This window comes from Wyeomyia smithii, chromosome 2, assembly GCF_029784165.1.
Source record: "Wyeomyia smithii strain HCP4-BCI-WySm-NY-G18 chromosome 2, ASM2978416v1, whole genome shotgun sequence".
In the NCBI taxonomy this organism is placed as follows: Eukaryota; Metazoa; Arthropoda; class Insecta; order Diptera; family Culicidae; genus Wyeomyia; species Wyeomyia smithii.
The window spans coordinates 202,584,116-202,607,439 of NC_073695.1; the positions used below are offsets into that span (position 1 = coordinate 202,584,116).

The window sequence follows — 23,324 nt, forward strand, 5'->3', positions numbered from 1 at the left end:
CACCCTGCCCCGTAGAGCAAACCGCCGCGAACGAGGGGGCGTCTGTCTGCACCTCTTTGGATGCAGTCGCCCTCCTGGTCCTGGCCGCTTTATAGACCGCCTTCACCCGAGCTACGAGATTTTCGTGCTCCTTTCTGGCTTTATCAATGGTGCTCCGAAGCCGGAGGAGACTCTGCTTCAGGTCGCCAGCGATATTCCGCCTATTCGCCGAGAGCTCCATTATGGCGTCGAGTTGTTCAGACAACGCCGCCACTCTTGGCCGTGTGTTCATGCATCTTTCGACGGCCTTGACTAGCAAGGGACCGTCTACCGAGATGTCTGGTGTGGACACGGACGGATTCACCGTTTTTCCACCTCCAGGCTTTACCGCATCCGTGTCCGCCTTTCTCTGCGGAGACCGCTGGATGCCACCTCGTGCGAAGGGATTTGATAATCCCTCAGCACCCGTCTCTTTTGTTTTTGAAGGATTTATCTTCAGTTAATTGGGTCCCCCTCCCAGCCGCTATCGTTGTCCATGGTGGAGTAATCGCCTGAGTGGTCCCATGGTGGTCTATGCCTAAGTAGTGAAGTCATGGCTAAGGAAAGCAGTCATAGCGCATCATAGGCAACTATGGCGCCACCGACCGGCGCAAGTTAGGAACAGCCATCTGATCTTACTCCTGCCTGATTCCCACCAGGCAATGGACTCGGAACGTACTGAAAGGCCTGCCAGGTTTTATGGGACGGAGACCCCTGCACCGGGTACCACCTTGCCGTTTTAATCCGTTGTCACACGACTTTACTAAGGGAGCTCGATGCAGGTGCCAGCCTGAGGACGTGATACCATTACGAAATCCAGCACATATCCATTTACTACGCCACCAGTTACCATAATTGGGACCTTACCAGTATCAGTCCCGATGGACGGGTTAGTGCTTTTGGGTGTTGGGAGTGGCTTTTGCGAGGAGTCGACTGTCCCTGGTTCGACCCTCTGCTGGTCCGGGACTGTTGAGTACTGTCAGTGGTCACACTTGTGTTGTGCGCCCTCGACGATCGCCAAACTTCGACCCGCGGTGATATGCAGCTCTATCCATTTATTTCTACCGAAATGAACATGTGCCCAAGGTGCCACTGTGGTTAAAAGTTTTTGGTAAACAAATTGATTGATTTTAACACTCTTTTTATTGAATAATAAGGGGGATTTACCGGTAGCCGTAATTCCCGCCCAAATCATCACCGAAACTGGATGATGTGATCGCGCTACGTTCATACGCTTAGAAGAGCCTTTAGGCAAAAGCTGACGGTCATTTTGGTTGTTATGAAATTGCTCCACAGTGAAAATTTCTCATTGGTGAATAAAATTGTGCGATGGCGTCCATCGATAAATTCTTTCAACAGAATCTTCGATTTTCGGTACCGATTTGCTTTCATCCTGTCATTTGGGTAATGATTTTTTGAAAATTAATAAGAACGTAATCCAAAATCCTTGTAAAGAATATTTCGTACAGATTTCGGGTCAATTTTTAATGATTTTACCATTTTTCGAATTGACCTTCTGGAATTACGGTTAATCCGGTGACGAATAATTATCCGGTTCTCAGGGGTCCTAGCGGTTCTTTTTCTGCCTCTTCCTGAACGGACCTCTGAATTTCACAGCTCATTATATCGTTTTATAGCGTCTCTAATGGTTTGTATGGGTATTTTTAACATACTACCGATATTTACTGGACGCTTTCCTTGTTTATACAACTTGATCACCGCACTGCGTAATGGACTTGACTTCATTATGACACTTAATGCACACTGTTTCAAAGGAGATTTCGTGGTTTTGTTCACATATAACGAAGCGTAATAATTGCATAGGTAAGCTCATTTCAACATCTCTCAAATCTTAGCTATACACTGAAACAAAAAACACGGATGATTGTTCCTCACCCTGTATATGATTAGAATGTTCAGGCTAAATGAAGAACAAATCGGTCGTTTTCGTATGAACTTTTAAATCAGTTTATTCAAAATGTACGCACTTGAAAAACTTATTAACTGAACTGCTTTTCTTCTAAAGTATGATACAGTGATAAGCCTTCAAAACTTTTAGATAATATATATATATATATATATATATATATATATATATATATATATATATATATATATATATATATATATATATATATATGTATATATGTATATATGTATATATGTATATATATATATATATATATATATATATATATATATATATATATATACATATATATATATATATATATATATATATATATATATATATATATATATATATATATATATATATATATATATATATTATAGCAAATAGAAATTTTGATTTTATAAATGAAATGAAAAAGATGATAAAAAATTAGTAATCATGTATCATTAAGTACACGAGATTCATATGTAATGAACATGAAATAAAAACAGACCAAGAGTAAGCGTGGTAATAGGGCTTGTATAGGTATATGCTATACAAATTGTTGGTAAAAAACTTTATAAACTGGTTTTAAAAGGGAAGCAGAAAATGGTTGTCTATGAAAAAAATTCATAAAACTCAAGATGCAATTGGAAGATGTACAGTTTACGGCTGGGCATTTGTATACAAGCGCTACATAAATACCCCTAATCATTTATTACAATACGAGCTTTAACTAGTTATGATGTGGACAGCCTATGTTAACGATAGCTATACCAAATGCGTAAATCTGCATGTAAGATTTACTGTGTGCAACTCGTAATCCAATATCCGATATACAGCATCGATTATGAAATTATGGTTCTAACTTATTCATAATCCCAAACCGCTGCCATCCGTCATCGAGTCACTCCCAGCAGTTAGTGTAACTTTGGTCTAACGATCGTCTCGTTATCGTTTCCTTACCACAAACGAGACGGTTAGGTACAGGTTTCGTCACTGGCTGGAGGAAATGTTCGAAATGTGTGACTCACAAGCGCAAACTAATAGCCACAATTATTTCTGCCTTTGCTAGCACAATTGTTGTGTACCCCAACTGATCCAACACCGCTCTCTGTGGGTCGGCTGTAGACTGTTTCCTTAAGTGTACCCTCCGCGCATGCATGGACCGTGTAGACGCTAGGCAGCAAGTGCGAAGCACATCTTCCGTTCCCCGTCAGTTCCAAGATGTAGGCTAGGTACAACACACATTGCATTGCACTTTCTCAAGCAGATGCCAACATATAGTTTCAGCTGGCAAAGGTTGGCTGGCTTGCGTGTGTGCTTCCCTTTTCTGCTGGCGAAGACCCAATTGAAGAATTTCGACTTTGAACAGGTGTTTTTGAGTGGCCGACCGACGTTTTTGCTATTTTCTTTGTTAGACGACTCCCGCTCGTGACCGATTGATCGGTTTTTCGCGAGGTCAGTCGCAGCCCCCCTGCATTAGTGATTGTGAAAAATATCGTTAATCTCAAGGACGAAAATTACACCGCTCGAATTCGACTTAATTTATGCCGACAGCTGTGAGGGAAGCGTTTGCTTCAAAAGGAAAACGAAAAATTTTCGCACGCTGGCATCTCCACGCGATTCTAAGCTAGGAAAACGGAAGTTTTCCCTTATGCGACAGCCCGAGGGGGCACGTGTTTTCAATCGTCTGTTTTTCTTGAGAATAGAATGAAATAAAAAAAAACAGCACACGGATATAGACGAGGACCAAATTCGGAAAATTTTAAAACCAATACAAGTGTGTGTGTGGGTATATAGCCAGGCAGCTAACGTTAAGTCCTCGCAAAACCGGGCGAAAGCTGGAACAGTTGGTGTGCGCTCCAAACAAGCTTTTGTGAAGGACGGTTTTGGGAAAAAGTGGCATTTTCCTACGGTTCAACAACAGTGTCGGATTTGGTTTGGTTACGGTGTTTGTAATCAAACCTTGTAAGTATAAATACTTTTTTCAAGACATAGCTTAGTATTGCTTCAGTCGAAATCGCTAATACTTCTATTCCGTTAAACACTGCAAATTTTTCCACTGTTTTGTACCAGTCCTCGGAGTGGGCTCTGCCCTCCGTTTCCACCGGTGGTAATGCCAGCGGCAGTATAAGTCGCAAATGTCTGGCAGTGTTTTCCGTTTCCAGGCACAGTTGAAATGCTAGCGGCTGGTTGGCAGCAACTGTTCGACATTAGTTTGAGTTTTTATTTATTTAAGCCCCGTTCGCCGCCCGTAACCAACCGCGGCTTGGCATCCCCCGCTGGAGAATTCCGCTATTTTCCAGCCGAAGCCTATCGGGAAAAACACACCGGATGCAGACCGATGCCACCGTCGTCGGTAGTTTCTGTTTTTTTTTTTATTCAAATAGAACCAATTTTCCACGGCTGCCGCAGCTTATGGTGCCTGGGCTCACGGTTCTGGCCTGCCGTAGCAAGACAGTTGCAATTTATGTCTGCTTAGGCGCTCAGGCTGTACAATTTATTGGAATTGATAAGTTTTAATTTAAAATTTCAATTAACTCGGAGCCAGCGAATGCCGCCCGCTCCGGGTGCGTGTTCGATTGGCCATTCGCGAACTGAGGTGGAATGTGTTTCCCGTTTGAGGATTTACCAGACGGTATTGGCTTGTAAAGCTGCCAGCGGATCTGATTATATTTTGCCGTTAAAATATGGCGAGTGGTGCACGAAAAAGGCTTTTTATTGGTGTTTCGGAAGTACATTTAGGTTTAATTTGAAACAAGTAAGAATAAAAAGTGGAAGGGCGTAGGAAGTTGAAACAAGAACCTGTTCGATTTATACAATAACATTATTTTGATGAGATTTTTTTTTGCTTTTGTTATGTCGGTTTTAAAAGTCTAGCACATCCCAAAAATTTACCTAACCATTTTAATGTGAGTTCTCGCTAAGGAAATATTTGAATTTTCAATTTTAATGAAGAATCGTGCGATGGAACACTGGGAATTGAAGTCCTTTCGAGAAAATGGCAAAGTTAATTTTGTTGCCTATTTATTACGCCTATTTTCGAATTCACGCAAAAATTCGACAAGCATAATTATTGTGGAATCGATATTATCTCTCGCATCGAACTGTTTTGGTATAAAGGACAGTTGCGGGGGATTCGAACATACGCGACTGGTTTATTAGACCAGCATCGTACCTCGACGGATTACGAAAAGATAAACCTTCAAATCAATAATTAAATATCAGACAAACAACGCGACTTCTCAACATCCACAAATCTGCTTGAATTGGCCTACAAGTACTGAAAATCAATGGAAAGAAATCAAATCCCAGACAAGTTACAACTTTATTTTATTTTATATGTAAACGGCTTTTTCTGCATCCTCAAAAATCTGCAAGTTTTGAATACATGAATAGAGTACAAAAGCAGTTTCTTTTATATGCTCCTCGTAAGCTAGGTTAGGCCTCAAAATATCTTCCATCATATGAATCTCGCTGCATGTTGAGTGACATTTAAACATTAGGAGAACGGTGAGGGTATGCAATGGCTTCATTTATTAAGAATATCACTGACTTTACAATGTTCCGCTAGAAAATGAAATAGAATTTTATGTCCCTGGAGCTAAGCACACAACATTGATTATTTTTTGTATTTTTGTTTGGTTGATGAAAATAAATAAATATTTATGGGGAATATCATTAAAAAACTTAGCTGTAGTTAACATTTGCCGAACTTAACCGTTATGTACTTGACAATTTTCACACACCTAAGTACTCGTAAGTACCCATAAAAATGAATTGCTTCTTACTTCTTCAATTCTTGACCGATTTTCGATCTAGATCCGAAGATTGAAAAATTTGGCTACTTCACAGTGCAACAATTTTTTTGCCTTGGCTTCTATGTATGATTTTTTGATGAAGTTTGATGCGAAAAAAAATTTCCCGGAGTTTGAACATATTTTAAATTAAGGAGCAACAATGGCGCCATTTTGAATTTTTGAGAGACCGGTAGTTTTTGTGGTTTTTTGGACGCCATTTTGTTTTGAGGCCAAATATCAAAATTCTAAGAGTTTGTCCACATCTTAGCATCTTTTTACCCATCTTTTGGGAAAAACAGATCTTGAATCGGACAAAAACTGAGCTCAAAACGGTGACTCTACGAAACCGGGTTTGGCATAGTTTTAGTATATTTCGCAAAGCAAAATAATTTCGATTATTTCTGAGCATTAATGGTGATTCGCTAATATCTTAAAGTGGTAGTCAAATTATATCTTGTTTTGAGTAAAAAAGTCTCAGAAATCGAATGGTAGGTGTCTGATCAACGTAAAATGTCAGCAAAATGTCGATTTTGCCCCAATTCCCCCACAATACTAAAATAGGTTTATCTGCTGACTTTTTACGTTGATCAGACACCTACCATTCGATTTCTGAGACTTTTTTACTCAAAACAAGATATAATTTGACTACCACTTTAAGATACTAGCGAATTACCATTGATACTCAGAAATTTCGATATTATTTGCTTTGTGAAATATACTAAAACGAATTTTGATATTTGGCCTCAAAACAAAATGGCGTCGAAAAAACCACAAAATTGACCGGTTTCTCAAAAATTCAAAATGGCGCCATTGTTGCCCCTTAAGTTGAAATATGTTCAAACTCGGGGAAATTTAGTTTTGCATAAAAATACACAAAAAAATTATATATAGAAGCCAAGGCAGAAAAAAAGTCAATTTTTGCTGCACTGTGCTTTTAGTATACGAAACCTAAAAAGCTCTTGGTCCCTTTAAAGTTCCCGTAAATCCGGATCTTCGGGACCATGTTAAAGATCGGGAATCTGCTCCGGGCAATTTCGGACAACTTAGCAGATGGACTCAAAATGAATGAAAATCAACTCCTGGAGTGATTTCATGAGTTTTGATACCAATGTTGTTCGGTTTAATTGACAATTTTACTAATTTGTCTCACTGGAACATGCTCCCAAAGAGCCGGATTCACAGGAACCAGATGTGGTCATAGGTTCATGTCAGTCCCGGATTCTAAAAGTAGACAGATTTACCAATCTTTTTTTTTTTGTTCACACAACATTTATTTGACACGGCACAATTTTCCAATCTTTTGACAGGCCAAGATCGAAAATCGGTCAAAAATTTCATTTTGATGGGTACAAGGGTACTCTGCCGAGTACTTATGGGGTAAAAAATTCGAAGTCTTTGCAGTTGAAGACAGGATGAGACGATTATTATTCTCCATTAATGCGTAGAAAATGTAGAATTGGCTTTTACGACCAAATTTATAGGTTACATAAATGACGGATAGTTAAAAGTTTCCTTTCAAAAATATGTTATTCGGAAGATATGGTTACCAGATTCAGATTCAGATTTTAAAGTAGTGTGTTTTTCAGATATATAATTTATATTAATATTTTCGATTTTTTTTCTATTTTATCCTCTTACAGTGTATATTTTTTGAGAAAAGAAAAAAATACTGTCTACAACTTTGCCGAAGACAATCTACGCATACCCCTTTCCGACCGGGCCTATTTAAGGTGACTTAAACAAAACCTTCTCTCACGCTTTTTGAACGTCCTATTCGTTGTTTTATTTTTCACACCGCTAGTGTCAACATCGCAGCTGCTACGAAAAATAAAAAAAAGGAGCAAGCAAGTGTTTTTATATAGGACTTGCTTCGATTTAGGTTTTGTTATCAGTAATTTTTTACCTACACAATTGTGTGGGCTCGGTCGGAAAGGGATACCACAGCCTTATCATGTTGCGTTGATTTGATTTGATGGCGCGTCAGCCGTTGAACTATTCGAAGCTCGATTTCAAAAAGTGATGGTAAGGTAAGCTCAATGCTCACCTAATTTTTTGAATAAATCTTGAAGAAAAATTGTAAAATTCAGATATTAAAAAACGGCTATGTAACAAGTTAGATAATTTTACATGCTAGAACAAAATTTCAGCCAAGTCGGTTCAGCAGATACTGAGAAAAAACATGGTTTCGAGAAAAACGCTGCTAACCGTGTAATACTTACTATATCAATACATCTTCAAATATACCTTAATCAATAGTCAAAATACCCGAACACTTCTCCTTACTCTAAACATCTGAGAAACAAATCAAGAAAATTCATTAATTTTCAATCTTCCAGAGTAGGAGGACTGTCCTCCATGTTATAAACGGCTCAAAACGGCGTCTGTACTCCAGGTTAATAGCGGCCGATTACCGTCCTCGTGCCAACGCATGACTCTAAACAGTGTTGTGCACGATGGTCCTTCGGCGAAACAGAGGGTTGGTGGGCAGGCCTTACATTCCACCGCTCTGAAACACTTACAAGTAATGAACAAGAAACAAAGAAATTCGGACTGGAACAATCGGCATAGACCCACGCGACGAAAACGAATTAACGATTGCAAATTAGGGACGTGTTCCTGCCGATCTCTCAATTTCCAATGGAGCACACGAGTGCTTTCTGAAGTATTGAAATCCCGCAGGTTCGACGTCGTAGCATTGCAGGAGGTCTGCTGAAATGGCTCAATGGTACGTACGTTCCGGAATGGTGATGCCATCTATCGGGGATTTCAACGCCCAAAACTTTAGGATGCGCCCAAAACTCTCCGTTGTTAACAACATTCGGTACAGACGCCCGCCCTGGTTAGATCTCGCGCGACTGAAGCAGCCTAACATTGTCGAAAACTACGCGCATTCGCTCGAAGCTGCACTGCCTGAAGCAGACCAGCTTGAGAAAGCTCCTCTCGAGGACTGTTGCAACACCTTCAAAACAGCCATCAACAGCGTAGCGGAGAACGTCATTAGGCATGTGAGACGAACCCAACGAAACACGTGGTTCGACGACGAATGTACAAAGGTGAAGGATGAGGAGAACGCAGTGCGGGCGGCTAAGATGCGCAGTGCCACTCGCAGATAGAAGAAGATGCAGCGAACCCAAATCTACCGGAAGAAAAAGCACCGCCTGGAAAAGGAGGAGTATGTAGAGCTGGATCGCTGCATCGTTCTCCGGATACGCGAAGGTTCTACCAGAATCTCAACGCATCCCGCAGAGGATTTGTGCCGCGAGCCCAAATATCCGGGGTAAAGATGATAGTATTCTGACGGGCGATCGTGAGGTGACCGAAAGTTGAAGGCAGCACTTTGACGAGCACCCGAATGGCGCCCAGGCAGAGGACCATGGCGGCGGAGTAAGCGATCCCGTTGGTGCGACAAACGTAGAATACGTACCAGGCCCAACGATTGGCGAAGTTAGAGATTCCATCAAGAAGCTGAAAAACAATAAAACGGGTAGAAAGGGTGGCCTTGAATCGGAGCTTATAAAAATGGGACCGATCAGATGAGCTGGTCATCTGTTCGCACCGACTGATTGCAAGGATACAGAACAGCTACCGGAGAAGTGGAAGGATGGGGTTATCTGCCTTATCTGTAAGAAAGGTGACAAATTGAACTGTGGGAACTATCATGCGATCACCATCCTGAATGCCGCCTACAAAGTGCTTTCCCAACTCATTTTCCGCCGACTCTCACCACTAGCCAATAGATATGTGAGAGGTCATCAGGCCGGCTTCGTGAAAGGACGGTCTACGACGGACCATACGGCAGATCCCCCAGAAATACCGTGAATACAGAACCCCCAAAACGGCTTTCCGGGAAAACTGATTAGACTGATAAAGGCTACGGTGGATGGGATGCAGTGCTATGTCCGTTTTCGAGTGGACTGTCGGGTCCATTGAATTCCCTGCGAATATGGTGTTTGCCTTGAATCCGGTAGGAAGAAGACGACCAATAGCGCAGCGGGTAAGATGGGTAGACCAGGTGATGCGAGTTCTGGCGGGGAGTACAAGGTGTCCTAGGGATTAGAGAGCGGCAGTCAGTAACCAAGTGAATTAGAGAATCTTTGTTAATCAGGCCATGAGTCAGGATTCGTGAAACAGATCAGTAAAAATCGCGATGCCTAATTTTTTCAAATAAGTATTAAAAAATTCAAAAGTTTCACTCGGGAAGTTGAGTTTCTAATTTTTGTTGAATTTGAATAAGTTTTCAAATTGTTATTGAGCAAAATCAATTCAAATGACCTGGAAATACGCGAAAATTTAATCGCCCATTTTTGATTTGAATGAAACTTTGCACACGTATTTGGCTTAGCACACTGAGCATTTTTCACAGATGGAGAAATTTTTTACACCCATGAGTTACATTCTAAAAGGGCGTATGCCTTTTGGCATAGGTTTTATTCGAAGCATTGTAGCCCAGAAAACGTTGGTTGTATAGAAAAAATGTCTGAGAATGAGTTGTAGGGAATTAAAAATGCATCATAAAAAAATATACACTGTACAAAAAAAATTTTTTTGACCAAAAAAAATTAAAAATAAACATTAAATTTCATTTTAAAAAAAAGAGTTGAATTTTTTTAATTTTTAAGAAACTTGACGTTAATACGAAACTTTAAAAAAAGGTTCAGGATGGAGAAATGAAAAATATTTTTTTATGGTAGATTATTTTTTTATAAAAATTCTAATTCAAACATTTTTCAAAATATTTGTATTCTGAAGATAATAGATGGTTCTGAAAAATATAAAAATACATAAGTTTTTTTTTGACAAAATTCCGAAACTTTCCTGAAAATTTCGCGTTGGTGTTATTATTTGTTCAAAAGATATGGGCTTTCAAAATTTGTGCCGCAACACATTTTCGAGCACCCCTAAACCCAGCTTTCTTCAGTTCTCATACCAAAAAGTGCACCATAATGACTAAAAGTAATAGCATAGGTAATCCGATAGTGCGTTCTAAACGGTTATCCTCTAATTAAATTTTGTATTGTTTTTAGTTAAGTGTGTAGGTAGACTTATAGCTCATATCTTTTGAGCAAAATATAACTTTTACACTACACTTTTATTTCACTTCACTTTTTTATTCTATCACTTTCTTATCATTCTATCATTCTATCAAAAAAAAAATCAAAAATGCTTATGATTTTTTTCAGATTTTTCAGTACGCCAGAACATAATTTTTCAACAAATTGTTTTAAATATAGTCAACCCTCGATATAAGACAACCTCGATTTAAGGCAACTTCGATATAACGTAACTTTTTAAGATGCATTGAAATTGAAAATAAATGATACAGCAAGAGTTTTTGGAGATTAAATTGCTTCAAAAAATGTGTGTAGTATGTTTTGAAACCAATTAATTCCTTCAGTAACAACCTTGCATCAATTAAAAATATTTTTTTTGCTTACTCAAATTTTCTCTAAATGGGTATAAGAAAGGTTTAAAAATACTGATTCGTAATGGAAAATAGGTTTTTGCTTCGATTTAACGTAACTCGATATAAAGTAACGAAAATAAGAATAAAGTTGCCTTATAAAGGAACTGCTCCATTATTCATTTCCGCCCATATATTCATCTCAAGCAACATGAAAACACAATTGAAAGCAGGAAAAAACGCATAATTTCTAACTAAACCAATCTACTAATCCATCGAATGGATTCTTCTTAGTTCAATTTAGATTTCTCATAGAGTAGAATCCTCAAAAAATCACTTAAAAGCATCTAAATTTGATATTATAGTCGGGCATCTGTAATCGAAAACTTAATTAATTCAATAATCTACCTCAGAAAACTAAATCCGCGTTTCTTTCTATACGGCTACAACGGGACTCGTTCAGCAGCCAACCAAAGTTTCTTTCATCACTAGCGAACCACTTTTTATTTTAATCACTAAACAAAATCACTCACTACACTAAGAATACTTTATTCTTTAAAACGTTCACCTTTAATTTCCAAAAACCAGCTTGAATTAGCAGAAATATATGAGATGAATTCCTTCATAAACTTCAACTAAGAATGCATCTGCTGTGAAAATTTCATAAAATTCGATGAAATATTTTTGAAGATATGTCTGTTTAAAATGACTATTGACCTAAATTTCAAATGGCAATAAGAGCTTGAAAACTCACTCAAATTCAATAAAAATTGGAAACAGATTTACTCGAGAGCGTCACTAAATATCATGACATACCGTCAAAAAAGCACAAACTTCAAACACAAACACAAATTTCAAATGGCAATAAGAGCTTGAAAACTCACTCAAATTCAATAAAAATTGGAAACAGATTTACTCGAGAGCGTCACTCAATATCATGACATACCGTCAAAAAAGCACAAACTTTGAAGTTATGAGTAGTCTTCCGACAGTTTCAAGCAGCTTTCCTTCAGCATAAAAATTGTAAAATATTGTTTTTTTTCCTTTGTCTTAAGTATTTGTTTATAATTTACCACGGTAGAAAATTTTCTTCGCGGTTTATATTTTTCGTACAGCATTTTTAGTTCCCCACAGTTCAAAGGAGTTTTGAGCTACAATGCTTAGAAGAAAATTTAGGCTTACGTTCTTTTAGAAAGTTACTCTTGAGTCTGAAAAACTAACCCATTCGCGGAAAATATTCTCTTTGGTCAATCAAATACGTGTTCAAAGTTTCATTGAAATAATAAATGGCCGAAATTTTTTTTTACGTATTTTGAATGCCAAAATAGACAGCGTTTCTGGACTGATTCTACGATTTCGAAAACATATCCATTATCTAAAGTATAATGCCAACATATCAAAGGAAAAAAAACTGAAATAATACACATAGTGGTGCAGAAACTTTTGTTATACTAACTATTACTTTATACATATTTGGCCAGACAAATCGTATACCATCATAAGTCCAATTTCAATAATGAATGAAATGAATTTAAAAGATAGTTTTCAGAGAGTTAACCAAAGACGATCATTGAGTTAAAGCTCGACGTGTTTTTTGCAAATAATATGAATGTTATCACTGGAGTACATGAGTCTTATTTTTTCGATCACAAACCAATTTTTAAATGCTGGCTAGAAGTAATTGAACTTTTTTTTTCTAGATAATCGAACGTTGGTAAACAGTAATAGATAACAATGATGCTGATTTCACACTAGAACAGCAAACATGTATGTTAGTTTAATGCGGTTCAACTTATTCGCTTTGTTTTCAGAAATCGCTGGACCTAGATTTATGAATCAGCATCAAGTTTTTTTTACGAATCGAAGCAAACTTCTACAAACCTGCTCTCGAAATATAGTTTAGAATTATACAGGGAAAAAATATAGCTATTGATGAAAGTTGTCAATTTAATTCTATCTCAAATGCATTATCTGAAAATGAAGGTTCTCCACGATCTTTGAGAATTTTGGATTTTCAGAGTGTAGACGAGAACATTATTGTTTTCGAAGGCCTATGCTGTGTGAAAAAATCCGAAATAAAGACTTTTTAAATCTTGCTGCGATAACGAGAAGTGGAATAACATGGATAGAGTTTGCACTTAGTCTTAAATTAGAAAGAAATATTATAATCTTACATGAGCATATTGTATCATTCAAAGAGAAAAGTTACTTTTCACCTGCGCACACTAGTAAACGTGTATAACCATGTAGGGTTGATTCAACACTTTTTCCTAATCTTGCCGATTACGTTCACCAGCTACTTTAGATTCCTGGTCACAAATTTAAAACATAAAATAAGTATTCAACTGAAAAATTTTCCAGCAGTTCAAAACGTAGCATTGCAAACAAAACAGCGATTTATTTGTATTTTTCTCAACGGGTGGCACTAACACATTCGTACGTAAATAGATCTATACATCTTTGGTGAAGCTTTTCAAAATATCTGCATCGCTAATTGTGTTACATGTGCACACTGTGGGATCAGATTTTGCTACAATGCTTGGCTCCCGAAAGCTGTAAATGTTTCTTACTCTTTGCAAATTTAGGTTCAACGTACAATTTAGTATATATTTTATAAGAAGTGAGGACGGAAGCTTCGGAATAAAAGGAGCTAAGTAAGCATTGCAGTTTTCTATAAAATCTGGTTCAAATTTACAAGAAAAAGCTAAAGGGTAATTTATTTACACCAGTTAAGACGCACTACGAAGAGTGTAAAGATTATGAAAAGTTGTTTATTATTGTTGATTTCCTTTGAGAAATAAATAGCGATACGAAAAAAGAGGGATAGAGAAGAAGGAAGAGCAGTGAGAGAGAGAAATTATCCAGAAAGTAAAACATCCCATTTTTTTATGTTTTCTGCATCTGCAATATCTGTATCGCTAATTGTGTTACATTTGCACACTGTGGGATCCGGTTTTGCTTCAAAGCTCCCCGAAAGCTGTAAAAGCTTCTTATTTTTCGCAAATTTAGGTTCAACGTACAATTGATTATATATTTTAAAGAAAGTGTGGACGGAAGCTTCGCAAGCAAGAAAAGAAGCTGAGTAAGCATTGCAATTGGCTCTAAAATTAATTTATTTACACCAGTTAAGACGCACTACGGAAAGTGTAAAAATTATGCAAAGTTGTCGATGATTGTTGCTTTCCTTTGAGAAACAAATAGCGATACGAAAAAAGAGGGATAGAGAAGAAGGAAAAGCATGGAGAGAGAGATAAATTATCCAGAAAGTAAAATATCCCATGTCTAAAATGTACTTTGGTCAAAACTCTACAGTTCAAGCAACCAATAAAAAATCGCACTCAGTATGATTTTCAAAGAGCTCCGGGGCTTTCATTTGAGCATGCGAACATCAAAATCGGAATATGCGTACTGTAAAAAGGGTGTTTTTTTTGTTATTTTTTTTTTGTTCGATTTTGATATACTACACATATAAACAACATATTTACACATCTATACATACAGGCACACATTCACATACAAACAGAAATTGTTCAGTTCGTCGATCTGAGTCGATTGGTATACAACACATGGCCCTCCGTGCCATTAATTTTACCCATAAAGTTAAATGTCTAATATAAAAATACTCTTTGATCAATATTTTAAAATCTAAGCCACTAATCAAAAATCCACTCGGTAGCATTCTGGGGGAGCACAGTAGCTTTCGTTTGCGTATAAGATCATTAAAATCGGATATTGTGTTCTGTAAGAAAGGTGCGTTAGTATTTTGCGGCACATACATACAGACAACATACATTCACACCCACATACACACACACATACACACGAACAGACATTGCTCAGTTCGTCGAGCTGAGTCGAATGGTATATACGATTCGGCCCTCCGGATCATGGATCTATTTTGCGTTTTTCGACCGATTTTATAACCTTTGTTTAGTATAACAAAGGTAATAGTATAACAAAGGTAATAGTATAACAAAGGTAATAAAAAGGGACAGAGGTTTTGTTGCTGTCCAATAGGTGAATCGATGAAATAATGTTTCCATTACGTTGACTCATAGGAAAATAGAGAGGCTATTTTCAAACATGTGTTTAGGCAAAAGTCCATGAAGATCGAGGAGGAGATCACGTTTGTGTTGTTTATGTATTTTTGTATACATAAATATAAGCACTGCTTAAAACTATCCGAAACTTCATCGAGTTCTTTAAAAAATAGGGTAAAAATGACTTTAGTAAAATCTAAAAAGGCTAGTGGCGGTCTCTGGGAGATCTGTGTCTACTCATCCAGGCATTCTGGATGACCCAAGGTTTTGATGTGAAAGAAACTCAAGATAAAATTTCTTCACGCTACAATTAGGATCGGATTTTAGTGTTGGGTTGACCGGGGCAGTTTTGTTTCGGGGGGAGGTTCTTACAATAAATTTATTGCAAATTGTGAAATGTCTTCACGCTCCGCAAAAACATGCCTTTCCACCCGACATGCCAGTGAAGAGTTATAAATTTTTATTTGAAAACAGGTACATTAAAAATCAGTGTAGAAAAAAAAAAAGCAAAAAATTGTGTGTTTTCTCAATAGTCAATTTGCTCAAAAATACTCCGAAAAAGATAGACAAAATCTGACTTTTTCGCAATGTATTCACTTTAAATAAGCATTACACAAATAGCAATACAATTAGCATTTCTCTTGCATCGCAATAACGGAAGCAATTTTAACGAATTCCAGAGCACACGTAGAAATCAATCTATTCTACATTCCGAACAAATCAGTACTTGACCGGACGGCCGGCACCGGATTGCGAGTAGCTAGAGGCTGAAAAAAGACAGATCTCCGTTCAATTCGTTCATAAGTAGGAACGTTGGCAGCCACTATAAGTGCGTGTGATCCTCGGAATGCGCGAAAACACATACCCGTAGACCATACGAAGGCAAAACACCAGCGATTTGTATGTATTCGAGCAAGGGAAAGAGAGCAAGGACCGGCTGGAGTGTGCCCCTCTTGAGCGCGTTTCTATCAATGGACAGAAACCAGAGCAACTGACGAAAAAATGCCAGATATAGGAAAAGGAAACCGCCCTCAATCGCCGCTCGAAGCTATACACATTTAATTGTTTTTAAATTGACTGCTTCTGGATTCCCATGTTCTGTACTCCCGCCGCTCGTTCCGCCACTTCATGCAGTTATCAGCATCGCACCACCCATCCTCGCTGCCAAGACTGACCCGATTGTTGTTTACCCAAGTGATACTATTGCTGTACAGTCATATTTTTTCACTGTGGCAGCCGCAAAAAAAGTAAATATTGGCAATCCCTAAACGGTTCGGGTACAGAGAGAAGAACAGACGGACGGACGGACGAATGGTCGGGAGCGCGTTGCCGTCGACTTTTGTTCGGCGGTGTTATTCTTTCCACCTAACCAAACTCCCTACGGTTAAAAGTAATGGAAAGAGCGATTTGCTAACGAGGTAACAAACTTTTGCGTTGCGAAGACTAGGGCCTATCGCTGGCAACGCACTTCATCATTCTTCAAGAGTGCAGTCAGTCGTTCCAGGGGGCGGCATTACCGCCCGCTACCTCCCTCCCACAACCACTTTGCAAGGGTTACGATTCCGTTGATCGCGGCCAGTCTCTGGAGTTTTTCAACTGTTGAACTCAATTAAAATGTTTGGTAAACTTTTTGTTGTTTGCTGGAGCATCCCAGATCCGGGATAGGATCCAGATTTTGGGCCGGGTGAGAATCGATGGAATTGGAAATGAAACTTTTAACTTGGGTGCGGGTGCGAGTGGCGTGTACTCTGTTAACGTACGTAGAGCAACGAGGCAGTAGATTGGTGCGGCGGTGGTTGCCGGGACTTCTGGATTGTGTTTCGCCAGTAGCGGCGGGATTACACTGCTGGGGGGTGAAACGCAAGATTAATCGACTGTCGGTTTACATTCACCGGGCAATTGCCACAGCGAGGGGAAGGCGGGATGTTTTCGGGAATGGTGGTACTTTTCGCACTCAACGATCCGGGTGAAGCGATAAGACAGACGAACGCGCGTGTGTGTGTCACTCGGGATAATATGTTTGTTTAGGATATTGGTGCGTGTAAACATATTTCCTGCTTGCTACCCGTTCGTTTCACACTTCGGATGAAGGACATGTTTGTGCATAATTTTTAAAATTGTGTAATAGGTTGTTGTTTTTTTTTTTTTTTTTTTGAACTGTCAAAGTTCAATTTTGCTGCATGATTCTGCTATGCTTATAGCCGTAAATTCTCCTCCTTCCTCACAGAGGCGGGAGTAAAAACGCTTGTTTTAACAGTGTGCCATGATATCTTAAGGATAAAATTGAAAATATTTTTCCATGGTTTTATTATTATCCAAGAAAAAAAGTTTCGGAGAAACGACTAGGTACAACTCAGCCAATATCCAATATTGTTGTTGAATAGTAAAAGAATACACGGAAACAGAGCACAACCAAAACAAAAAGCAACTAGTAAAAATTTTGGAAATTCCAGAGGCCGAGTTCACTTCTGCATCTCTAACGACTGTTATGGAAAGAAAGTTACTTTGTCACCATGGTAATTATTTTGTCAGCATGGATTTGCATACTTTTACCCTTTCTTCTACACGGTTATATATAGATTCTTCTGGCCTTTTTTATCGAGCTCCTTAAAGAGTTAGGTACCCTGCCAAATATCGGCAATTCTGACTGCCTGGATAGATATTCATTCAACTGTGTGTGACTTTTTACTGGAATTTAGCGTGAAAGTTATCACGCCTCCCCAGCTGGTCTCGAGGTACGATGCTGGCCTAACAAGTCAGTCGTCGAAGGTTCGAGTCTTGACTCGGGAGAGACTGTTAGTGTCAGTAGGATCGTAGCGCTAGCCCCGCAATTGTCCTGTACGCTTAACGGTTGGCTGCGAAGTCTGTGTATAGTAAACAGAAGGTCAAGTTCCGAATCGGAATGTAGCACCAAGGCTTTGCTTTGCTTTTAGCGTGAAAGAAGTGTCAAGTAGGAGGATGACAGGGAGCCTCACCGTTACTTACAATTTTTTTACCCTATTGAATAACGACAAAATAATTAAAAAAAAACTAATTTAAAACCAGAATTAGTTTGTCTCAAAAAAGATATCCGCCATGGTTTTTTCTGTCAGCTATATCGACTATTAAAGACATGGATAATCTGCTTAACCTGTTGTCAACCAACTGAAAGAGTTATTCATCATTACCCTCTCGTACTTCCAGGTCAAACAAATGAAGAGCAAACAGTTGCATTCCAGCTTATCTCAAGCTTCCCCAGCTTTAAAAGAGCTCCGAAGTCGAATGTCGAACGGCAAAACAAACAGCTTGCATCCATCATTACCCCGGGCCACTAATTGGTTCGCCAGCAGTGGCAAACCTACTACCTACTACGAACCGAGTCGGCCCAGATGTGACATGTTACCCACAACAACTCAACACTATTCCCACTGTTTCGCATCAATTCACCCCCCGGTGGGACTTCTAAATGGTACTCGAAAGTAATTCCTGCCTGTGCTGGACGAATGTTTGCTCTCACCTTTCTTTCCACCGCGTGACGGTGCGCAGCGCGGCGGCAGAACAAGTCGACGCCTAGCGTCCCTCTGCCCAGGCTACCCGAATGGAGAAGCTTGCCTTGCTTCGGCACAGTGACGACGTACCTGAAAATAGATTGAGAAGAAACATCCTGTAAATGGTTTCCACTTTCCGCGCAGTGCTCTCTAGCGGAGCGCGCACAATCACTAAATATTTTGAATGAAGTTTTCCATCAGCTTGGAATAGAGAGATGATCGCGTCTCTGTTTTTAAGGTCAACAGTATGGCATCCATCCGAACCGGTAACGCGTCTTTGTCACTTGGTCTGCCATCGTTTCCCGATCTATCGGCCAAGTGATCACACTACACAAGCCAAATGGTGCGATCTTTCAAACCAAGTTGTTTCAGTCACAGCCTCTGCTCTGATGTTGTCTAATGCGAAGGAAGCGCGTTCTGTTACTTTTCTGGATCGCGTCATACCCCAAAGCTAAACCATTTTCCTATCGTCGTCTTCATCTTCGTCTACTAGAAGCTTGCAGTATTGTCGAGAAGAGCACTCAATTTAGTTTGACGGTTTCCAGATTTTTCATGTAATTGAACAATCGTTTGGAAAAAGAAAACTTTCAGAACCTTCAAAGTTTCGAACAATTCGCTAAACCCGTTTGAATAGCTTCAAGGCATAAGGGAACAAATACTTACTACAAGTGTTCCGATTCCCGGGTGTTATTTTCCGCCAAAAGGCAGTCCATTTTTCATACCGCACTCGTATCTAAGAGGTACGGTATGATAAGGAGGCGCACAAACGCAACCGCTAGTCTTAGAATCGTAAGCGTGAAACGGAGCGAACAGAAACTGGCATCCTTTTGGTGACGCGGGGATTTCCCCTTTTTTTCTGTGTCGTTACTGCAGCCACGGCAGTTCATTCATCAACTCAGCAGCTGTAGACGGTTGCGGGAGTGCCGTGGCTCCAGGAGAAAGATTTCGTTGGATGCTTGTACAATTTCCCACGAAGGGTGAAAGTATTTTCACTGTGGTGCGTTCGTTTCGCTTTATTCATCAGCGGAAACGGTATATCGATATAAAGCACGTTATTACAACAAAGAAATTATGTCATTCATGGTGCAACCATCAGATGGTAGATTTACTGTGGGCTGTTGCTGAGTGGAGCTGTATTGATTAATTTTGTGAATGTTATGAACCTGAAATCTTAACATCTGAATATAATGTAAATTTATGGTCGGCGTTCGTTTCTCCCTTAAACTAGATATATTTGTGAAAAAGTAACTTCAAGTTTCTCTAGTTATTGTTAAACTACATTGTTTTGAATCAGCATAACTGCGATATTTGGAAGTTGAACATATTTATTTATTTCGTTAATCATATATGTAGACTGGTTACAATAATTTCTAAACTATACACGAACATAAAACAAATTAATTTTGTGTCCTCAGCCTCAAGGACTTGAAATACTGTTTCAGTTTATACCGGGACATCGTAAAGTCAATGGCTTCGCAGTGTTGATTATAAGAATTCATCATACTATTTATGGGTCCATTTTTTGCGTATTCCGTACGGTGATGGTTAAGAGCAAATAAACTACGGTGTCGAAGTTGTCGAATGGGTGCATAAAAGTTCAATTTAGAAAGTAGTACTGCTGAGTCAACGTTCTGCGAAACGATATCGTTTACAAATGAAGCCATCGCGTACTCTCGCCGTTCTTTTAATGTATGAATGTCAATCAACATGCAGCGTGCTTCATATGACGGAAGACGATGTGCGGTCCAACCTAGCTTACGAAGAGCATATAATAGAAATTGCTTTTGTACTGATTCTATTCTTTCTTCATGTACGCCAGGACGAGGAGACCACACAATGCTACAGTATTCCAGTATTGACCTCACATAGGCAATACACAAAGTTTTGATAGTGTACGGGTCTTGAAAATTGTAGCAGAAGCGTTTGATAAACCCTAACATGTTGTTTTCCTTTTTTTTTTTTTTAAGGGGGGATTTGTTAGTAGCTTAAGTATTTATAATAAATATTAGTAAATAATGAGTATGTGTGTCCAATCACAAATGGTGACTTCTCAACACTGTTAGAAATTTGTAATTTTAATTGTTAGGATTTGTTTGCTTTCGCAATTAGGACTTATCATTCGTAGGGATTTAAACCTACTTGTCAGAAAAGGGGAAGTAAACTTACAACTAACTTAATTGCTAACTTATTGGCTATAAAGAGAGCTTATCGTAGCAATTGAGGATTGCAACGATTTTTGTCGAAAATTGTTAATAATTTTATTTGACATAGCTTCTAATGGTTCAACACCAGTAAGTCTATGTAATTCGAGCGTACCAAACCAAGGAGTACGCTTCAAAATCATTTTCAGAATTTTATTCTGAATCCTTTGGAGCGTTTTCTTCCTTGTTGAACAGCAACTTGACCAGATCGGTACAGCATAAAGCATTGCTGGTCTAAAAATTTGTTTGTAAATCAAAAGTTTGTTCTTCAAACAAAGTTTAGAATTCCTGTTAATGAGAGGATATAAACATCTCGTATATTTGATGCACTTGGCTTGTATACTCTCAATGTGCTCTTTGAAAATAAGTTTTTTATCGTAAGTTAGTCCCAAGTACTTAACCTTGTCGGACCAACTTAAAATAACCCCATTCATCTTGCCAACGTGATTATTGTTTGGCTTGAGGAAAGAAGCCCTAGGCTTATGCGGAAAAATTATCATTTGAGTTTTAGAAGCATTGGGAGAGATTTTCCACTTTTGCAAGTAGGAAGAAAAAATATCTAAACTTTTCTGCAATCGACTGCATATGACACGAAGACTTTTTCCTTTTACGGAAATGCTTGTGTCATCGCAGAACAATGACTTTGTGCATCCTGGAGGCAAATCAGGAAGATCTTAAGTGAATATGTTGTACAGGACTGGACCCAAGACTGAACCTTGAGGTACACCTGCTCTGACAGGAAATCTATCAGATTTTGAATTCTGATAGACAACATGCAGAGTTCGATCAGTAAGATAATTTTTTAAAATTTTGATTAGGAAAATTGGAAAATTAAAAGTTTGCAATTTCGCAATCAAACCTTTATGCCAAACACTGTCGAATGCTTTTTCTATGTCTAAAAGAGCAGCTCCAGTGGAATAACCTTCAGATTTGTTGGCTCGTATCATATTAGTAACTCTGAACAATTGATGAGTTGTGGAATGCCCATGGCGGAAACCAAACTGTTCATCTGCAAAAATTGAATTTTCGTTAATGTGTGACATCATTCTGTTAAGAATAATTCTCTCAAACAGTTTACTTATTGAAGAAAGCAAACTGATTGGTCGATAACTTGAAACTTCAGCTGGGTGCTTATCCGGTTTTAAAATGGGAGTAATTTTTGCATTTTTCCATAATTTGGGAAAATATGCAATTTTGAAGCAGCAATTGAAAATTTTCACTAAAAATTCCATTGTGCTCTCAGGGAGATGTTTGATTAGTATATTAAAGATTCCATCGTCACCAGGTGCTTTCATATTTTTGAAATTTTTAATAATTGATTTAATCTCATTCAAGTTAGTTTCAATTATTTCTGCAGGTAAAAAATTCTGGGAAGAAATTAAATCAAATTGACGTGTGACTTCATTTTCAATTGGACTCACAAAATTCAAATTTGAGTTATGAACACTCTCAAACTGCTGAGCAAGTCTTTGAGCCTTTTGTTCATTGGATACAAGAAAACGTTCACCATCTTTTAAAACTGGAATAGGCTTTGAAGGTTTCTTAAGAATCTTCGACAGCTTCCAAAATGGTTTTGAATATGGTTTCAATTTTTCAACTTTAGTCTCAAAATTTTGATTTCTCAGAAGAGTAAATCTATGCTTAATCTCTTTCTGTAAATCTTTATAAATAGTTTTAAAAACAGGGTCACGAGAACGTTGATATTGACGTCTGCGGACATTTTTCAAACGAATTAGAAGTTGAAGATTTTCGTCAATTATTGATGAATCAAATTTCACTTGAGCCTTTGGAACAGAATAATTCCTGGCATCAACAATTGCACATTTTAATGCTTCCAAAGCGGAATCAATATTCACCTCGTTTTGCAAATCAAGCTCATTATTGAAATTTCTCTCAATATGAGTTTTGTATCTCTCCCAATTAGCCTTGTTATAATTAAAAACAGAGCTCATAGGGTTTAAAACTGATTCATGTGATAAAGAAAAAGTTATTGGAAGATGGTCAGAATCAAAGTCAGCATGTGTGATCAAATCACTACATACATGACTTTGATCTGTCAGCACCAAATCAATTGTTGAAGGGTTTCTTACAGAAGAAAAGCATGTAGGACTATTCGGAGACAAAATAGAATAGTATCCTGAAGAACAATCATTGAATAAAATTTTGCCATTGGAATTACTTTGAGAATTATTCCATGAACGATGTTTAGCGTTAAAATCGCCGATTATGAAAAACTTCGAACGATTTCTGGTGAGTTTTTGTAAATCACGTTTAAAACAATTTTTGAGCTCGCGTGTGCATTGAAATGGTAAATATGCTGCGGCAATAAATAAAATCCCAAGTTCAGTTTGAACTTCAATTCCCAAAGTTTCAATAACTTTCGTCTCAAGATGGGGAAGAGCACGATGTTTGATTCGGCGATGAATAACAATTGCAACTC

The 23,324-nt window shown here is 38.4% G+C and overlaps 1 protein-coding gene across 3 annotated transcripts in view; it reads right to left on the reverse strand.

Moving 5' to 3' along the window:
• LOC129721297 (protein CBFA2T2) overlaps positions 1-23,324 on the reverse strand; it is a 203,501-nt gene that overhangs the window by 136,973 nt on the left and 43,204 nt on the right. For 2 of the 3 annotated variants that reach the window (XM_055673723.1, XM_055673721.1), the window contains exon 2: positions 18,653-18,773. The exons of the other annotated variant lie outside the window; for it this stretch is intronic. The gene's annotated coding sequence lies outside the window, so the exon portion shown is untranslated. The remainder of the gene's footprint in view (positions 1-18,652; positions 18,774-23,324) is intronic. 3 annotated transcript variants of the gene reach the window in all.